Raw genomic sequence first — 7,500 nt, 5'->3', positions numbered from 1 at the left:
ATAAACTTTTTATTCTGGACTTATTCAACAAACTTTTTTATTTTGTTGACTTATTCTATAAACTTCTCATAATGGCCCTATTCAATATCTTTTTTTTCTTCAAATCTGTAAATTTTATCGGCTTTGCCAAGGACTTTAGCAGCCTGTATGGTCCCTAAGGCTCTTAACTACAAGTAATACCCAATGTTGTTCCGGGACTTTTCTTTTCTCGGTCGTCAATATTTTCCTCAGTAACTCTCAACAGTGTTTTACTCTTGTCACTTGGCATCTTGTGCTCTTTTATGGTGTTCTGATATTGTGTTTCCCTTCACGTGCAAACACAATACAGCATACAATGATGATGATGATGATAATAAGAGTAAAAATAAAAATGATAATAATAACAATAATAACAATAATATTGATAATAAAAACAAAAAATAATGTATACATACATTTGCAGGAGTATAAATATGCCTGTAAGTGTACTTTTCTTTTCTTTAGTCCACTCATCCTACTTTATCCATCCTTTCCTCTTTCTTCCGAGAACAACGCTTCCTTCCCCCCTCCCTCCCTCCCTCCCTGTTCCCTTCCTTTCCCTTCCCTCTCCTCCCCCTTCCCCGTCCCCGCGCCAAAAATAGCACCATCATGAATAAAAATTCCTCTCCGTCATATCATATCACACAAATGAAATTTCCCAGTCCGGACGGAAGGTCAGAGTTCAGAGGTGAAGGCGAGGCGGAGAGCCCAGTTCAGCCCTGTTCCTTCGGCTCGACGGACGAAAACAAACGCAGTAGTACAAGACGATCATGATTGCGCTTCGAAAAAGGCAAGATTAAACCAGTAAACCGAGCCTATCTTCATCTATAAAATAGAAATATGCTGGATATACTGTAGTACATAAACAAAACAAAAAAACATGTCTAAAGAAATCTTACGAATCTTAAGAATCTTATGAATAAATCAATATGGAGGTTAAACTGGAAACCCAAACCGAGAATGCGTAAAAATGTAAGGACGGGGTCGGAGAAGGATGAGGGGGGGGGGGGGGAAGGCTGGGGTTGGACAAGGGGTGGGGTGGAGAATGGAAAAAAGAGGAGGAGAAGGAGGAGGAAGCAGGGAGGAAGAGGAGGCAGAGAGGAGAAGAAGAAAGAGGAGGTGAGAGAGGAGAAGGTGGAGGAGGAGGAGGCAGGGAGGAAGAGGAGGAGGAGGCAGGGAGGAAGAGGAGGAGGAGGCAGGGAGGAAGAGGAGGAGGAGGCAGGGAGGAAAAGAAGGAGGAGGCAGGGAGGAGAAGAAGAAAGAGGAGGAGAAGGAGGAGGAAGAGGTAGGGAGGAGAAGGAGGAAAAGGAGGAAGCAGGAAGCAGGAGAAGAGTGGGATTGTGGGGAGGGAGGGGGACAGGGAGGTGGAGGAGGCTGGAAAAAGGTGGGGCCGAGGGGGAGTGGGGAGGGGGGAAGGGGGAGGGAAGGGAAGGGAAGAGATTATTGCCCTCCTCCTCGAGTCTCCTTCAGTCACGGCCTATCACCTCATCACTGCGGTCTCCTTATCGCCAGTCCACTCGGAGAGAGAGGGGGGGAGATGGGGGAGGGGAAGGGAGGCGGACAGACGCGACGAAGTAAAGGGGAAAAAGGGAAGGAAAGAGAGAGAGGTGGAGAACAGAAAAAAGAGAGTCAAGGCAGGAGAAATGAGGAAAGAGGAGAGGAATGGACATGAGAGATGATGGAAGAAAGAAAGGAAGAAAACAAAGGAGAGGAGAGAGAGCGCAACATGAATTAACAGTTTCTACATATGCCTCAGGTAAGATGAGGGAAGAACGAAGATACAAATAAGAGGGAGGAGATGTATAAAGGGAGGGGAGTGGTGAAAAGAAAGAGAGGAAGTGACGAAGGAAGGGAGAGATGGAGAAGCAGGAAAATGAGAGGAGAGGGGAGCAGGAGGAAGAGAGGAGACGACGAAGGAGGGGTTAGACGGCGATGGAGGAAAATGAGAGGAGAGGGGAGCAGGAGAAAGAGAGGAGGCGGCGAAGGAGGGGAGAGATGGAGAAGCTGGAGAATGAGAGGAGAGGAGCAGGAGAAAGAGAAGAGATAGCAAAGGACGGGAGAAGAGGAGGAGGAGGAGGAGGAGGACGGGGGTGATGTAGCGGAGGAAAAGGGGGGAAGCAGCGGGGGAAGTGAGGAAATGGCGAAGTAGAGGAGAAGAGAGGAGAGGAGAGGAGAGGAGGGGAAGAGAGTGAGGGGAGAGACGAGGGCGCCTGGCACAGCTGCACGGGAGGGCAAACGTGTGTTCCGGCGAACGTGCTCGACTTTATCGCGTTATTCTCTTCTTTTCTCGGCGGAAGGAGAAGCCTTCGATAAAAATGTTGGTGTATCTATAATAGTACCTGCCCCTGACCGCCCCCCCCCCCCACCACCTGAGTCTCCTTCCTCTTTCCCTTGAGTCGTCACCTTCCCTTAACATTCGTCATTTCACACAAATCCCCCTTCCCTTTCCTATGAGTCCTTTCCCTTCTTCATGGGGCTCCCTTCCTCTTGGGGCTTCCTTCCTCTTGGGGCCCCCTCCCCCTTCCTCTCGGCCCCCCAGTCGAGCATTCTTCCAGACAGTCAATCAGACTGACAGTTAATCAGTTAATCAGTCACCTGACCAGCCAAACAGCCTGTTTATAACTTCCATTCCAGCCTCCTCTTATTCCGCCTGAGCGCTTGACTGTCTAGCCTGCCTGTCTGCTATCCAGCCAACTGTTTATCCACTTCACTTCAAGCTGAACCAGTCAATCACGTGCCAGTCAGATACTTATCCGAGTCTCTTAGAGCTCGAGCAGTCAATGGAGTAGCCAACAAAGCAGCTCTTGCGGCAATCAGTCAGCGAGCCAGTTCGCGTAACATCAATGCAGAGGAGAGGAGGAGGAGGAGGAGGAGGAGGAGGAGGAGGAGGAGGAGGAGGAGGATCGGGAGTAGAGAGAGGAGTGGCAAGAGAAAGCGGAGGAGGAGGAGGAAGGAATTATGCGGTTAGAGATGATGATGATGATGATGAAGAGAAGAAGAAGAAGAAGAAGATCAGGAGAAGGTGAAGAGGAACAAGAGGAGGAGGAGGAGGAGGAGGTGGAGGAGGAAGGGCGGTCGCTGCCAAGAGCGATCTGCGTGCAGGTACAACGGTAAAGGATCGTCTACACAGCCAGGGTATATTGAGCGCCCTCCCCCTCCACTCCTTCTCCGAGCTCCTACTTCCTACCCCCCCTACCCCGCCGCTCGTGTTCCGTCTCTGCCTCCCACTCCCCTCCTCCTTTCCTCCTTCTATTCCCCTATCCTCCCTTACCCTCTTATTCCCCTACCCCCTTCCCTTACCTTTATTTTACCTCCCTCTCCATCTCCCTACTCCCTATCCCAACTTCTCTCCTCTCCTCTCCTCTCCTCTCCTCTCCTCTCCTCTCCTCTCCTCTCCTCTCCTCTTCTCTCCTTTCTTCTCTTCCTTTCTTCTCTTCCTCTCCTCTCTCCCTCTCCTCTCTTCCTCTCCTCTCTTCCTCTCCTCTCTTCCTCTCCTCTCTTCCTCTCCTCTCCTCTCCTCTCCTCTCCTCTCCTCTCCTCTCCTCTCCTTCCTTACTTCCTTCCTCCCTCCCCTCTTACCGTTCTTCCTTTCCTCTTCTTTTTCTTCCCCTTTCGCACCGGCATCCTTCTTCCCTCACGTATCCCCTCTCCCTCTCCTTCTCCCCCTCCTCCACCATCTTCTCTTGTCCCCTCTGTTTCTGGCCCTTAATCATTTCCTTCCCCTTTCGCATGTCTCTACATCTTCTTCCACTTCCCTTTATCTCTCTGCGCTCTGTCTCTTCTTTCGTTTCTCACTGTCATTACCCTCTTGCTCGCTTCTCGCTCTCGTTCTCTCTCTTTCTCCTTATCCTTTCTCCTTTCTCCCTTTCCTTATCCCTTCTCACTTTCCTTTTCTTTCTCTCTCTTCCTTTCCTCTCTCTTCTCTTTCTCCCTCTCCCTTTTCCTCCCGCTCCCTCTCACTTCTCTTTCTTTTCTCCTTCCCCTTCTCCTTTTCCATCTCATTCTTACTCTCCCTCTCCCTTCTCTTACTCCCTTTCCCTTCTCTTTCTCCCTCTCCCTCTTCTTCTCCTTCTCCCTCTGATTAATTTTTCCCTCTTCCTCTACTTCTTCTCCCTCTCCCATTCCCTCTCCCTTCTCCTTCTCCCTCTTACTTCTCTTTCTCCCTCTTCACCTTCTCTCTCTCCCTCTACTTCTTCTTCTTCTTCTTCTTCTCCCTCTCCCTTATTCCCCTTCTCCCTCTCACTTCTCTTTCTCCCTCTCCTTCTCCCTCTCCCTCTCCTTCTTCTTCTCTCTCTGCGTCTTCCTCACCCTCTCCCTCTCCCTCTCCCTCTCCTTCTCCTTCTCCCTCTACCTGTCCCTCTCCTTCCTTCTCCTTCTCCTTCTCCTTCTCCTTCTCCCTCTTCCTCTCCTTCTCCCTCTACCTCTCACTCTTTCACACAACAAAGAATCACAGTCACATTCGTGAAAGCACACTTATACATATGGTCTTCCGCACATTCATATTCACACACACGCACTTACGTAATTACGCACACACCTACACACCCAGACACATCCACCCACCCACCCACCCACACACCCACACCCACACACACACACACACACACACACACACACACACACACACACACACACACACACACACACACACACACACACACACACACGCACGCACACACACAATTAAATATCTACACTTGTCCAACCTCACCCTACCCTTCCTTCCTCACTTTTTCTCCCTTCCTTCCTTCCTCACTCCTCCTTCTTTCCACTCTTCCCTCCTTTCCTCCCCTTCCTTTCCTCCCCACCTTCCTCCTCCTCTTCCAAGTTCCCCTTCGCTCCCCCGAGGCTGAGTGTAGTAGACGTGTCGAGTGTTTGCTGGAGTCACGCGTGCTGGCATCTCATAATACAAGGCGGGGGAAGTAAGGCGAAGAGGGAATGTGAGAGAAAGCGGAGGAAGGAGGGGGAGGGGGAAAAGGAAATAGGTGGGAGGGGGGGGTAGGGAGGGAGGGAAAAGAGATAAAGGAAGAGGGAAAAGAAATATAAAATAACAAGGGTACTGGGTGGAGGTAGACAAAGTGTGGGAGATAAGGGAAGAAAGATGGAAAGAAAGAATGAGAGAATGGGAGAAAGAGAAGGAGAAAGAGAGAGAGAGAGAGATGTGGTCGTGATACAAGAGATAGGGAAGAAAAGAGAGAGAGAGTTCACGAATACACAAATGCCATATATAGATAAAAATACAGGCATTAACTGTCAAGTGAATCTAACACATTTTTTGTATCGTTTAACTTACCTGAAGTCTTGCTCTCTTCAACCATCTAATACAAACAAGACAAAAGTTTCATCACAGATTGTCAGACTATTATAACGTACATATGCACGTATATATATAACACACACAGATACACACAGATAGACACACACACACACACACACACACACACACACACACACACACACACACACACACACACACACACACACACACACACACACACACACACACAGACAGAGAGAGAGAGAGAGAGAGAGAGAGAGAGAGAGAGAGAGAGAGAGAGAGAGAGAGAGAGAGAGAGAGAGAGAGAGAGAGAGAGAGAGAGAGAGAGAGAGAGAGAGATCCCCCCCTCAACACACACCTCTATACGACCTCTCAACTACGACTTACGACCTCCGAATTTGCTGGGACAGTGTCAGACTGTGAGATCACCAAACCACTCTCAACTTGCGGAAATATGACCACGGGCAGTGATGAGGAAGACAGGCGGAAAAGGGAGATGAGGGAGGGAGGGAGGGAGGGAGGAAGGAGGAGGAAGGGAAGAAGCGAGGGAGAGAGGGAGGAAGAAGGGAGGGAGGGAGGAAGGAGGAGGAAGGGAAGAAGCGAGGGAGAGATGGAGGAAGAAGGGAGGGAGGGAGGGGAGAGGGAGGGGGGATGGGAGAGAGGGAGAGAGGGTAAAAACACCAGAAAAGGGCGTTAAAGAAAAGGGAGATAGCAGGCGATACGAAGATAAAGAAAAGAAAAGAGAAAAGACGCAAAAGAGGAGGCAAGGGAAGGGTTCCTCGAAGGGTCACGCGAAATTATTACATGATTAAATATGCGACTGCATATATTATCCTGTATTACATTCACTGCAGCAAACCTAGGACAAGAAGGCGAAAAGAGATGAAACAGGGAATTAGAGAGAGAGAGAGAGAGAGAGAGAGAGAGAGAGAGAGAGAGAGAGAGAGAGAGAGAGAGAGAGAGAGAGAGAGAGAGAGAGAGAGAGAGAGAGAGAGCAGAGAAACGCGCATACTCGCAAGCCAGTATTGATGTTATGGCGTCCACCACGTGCTTGCACATAAACACTCCCCCCTCCCTGCTTCCTCCCCTTACCTCCTGTCTCCCTCCCCCTCCCTACTTCCTCCCCTTACCTCCTCTCTCCCTCCCCCTCCCTGCTTCCTCCCCTTACCTCCTCTCTCCCTCCCCCTCCCTCATTCCTCTTTCCTCCCCATCCTTCTCCTCCCCTCCTCCTCCTTCATCCCCACCTACTCCCAGTTTCCTTCTATTCTGCTGACAACACTGTATGCTAATCATATCATTTTTAAAACCTGCCGGAGGTGGCTGCGGCAGTGAAGGAGATAGGATTATGTGGACGAAATGGGAAGAAGAAAAGCAGTAGCTAACGACAATAAAAAAAAAACAACGCAAAAAATCAGCAGCAATAATAACGATATTGATATCAATATTAGTACTAATACTAATAACAAAACAACTCTCATCATTACTACTATACTGAACAATAACAACAATGCCAGTACTACCATGATTACCTTGCACGGTTCTGATACTAAACATTACCATAATACTAACAGTGCTATGAACGCGAACCTATCAAGAGTTAGTGATGGGCAATGATACATGCCAGAGAAAAAGACGAAATGGGAGAAGGGGCAGGGAAAGGGGCCGGTGATTGGAAGAGAAGGATGAGAATAAGAATAAGAATACGAATAAGAATAAGAATAAGAATAATAAGAATAAGAAGAAGGGAGGAAAAGAGGAAGAAAAAGAAAGCGCAGAGGAAGAACAACAACCACAAGGCCGACAGCAGCAAGAGCAACTCGACGATATAAACCATAAGCGAACACGACCAGGCGGGCGGGCGGGCGGGCGGACGGGCGACACGACGAGAGGTCCCGCCCGCCCTGTATCCGAGCGCGTGCGGATCCTCGGCTGCAACGGCGGACCAGACAGCGGGTGTGGCAGAGAAGAGCCGGTGGGGGAGGAAGGGGGGTGGAGGGATGGGGGTGGAGAGGGGGAGAGGTAGGAGAGCGAAAGGGAAGAGAAGGAGAGAGAAAGGTAGGGGAGGGAAAGGAAAGAGAAGGAGAAGGAGAAGGAGAAGGAGAGGGAGAGGAAGAGGTAGGAGAGGAAGAGGTAGGAGAGGGAGAGGTAGGAGAGGATGAGGTATGAGAGGGAGAGGGAGAGCTGGGGGAGAGAGAGAGGGAGGG

The sequence above is a fragment of the Penaeus japonicus genome, unplaced genomic scaffold, assembly GCF_977035675.1.
Source record: "Penaeus japonicus unplaced genomic scaffold, GWHDUDI00000001_assembly GWHDUDI00000001, whole genome shotgun sequence".
In the NCBI taxonomy this organism is placed as follows: Eukaryota; Metazoa; Arthropoda; class Malacostraca; order Decapoda; family Penaeidae; genus Penaeus; species Penaeus japonicus.
Note: the sequence above shows the minus strand (reverse complement) of the source record.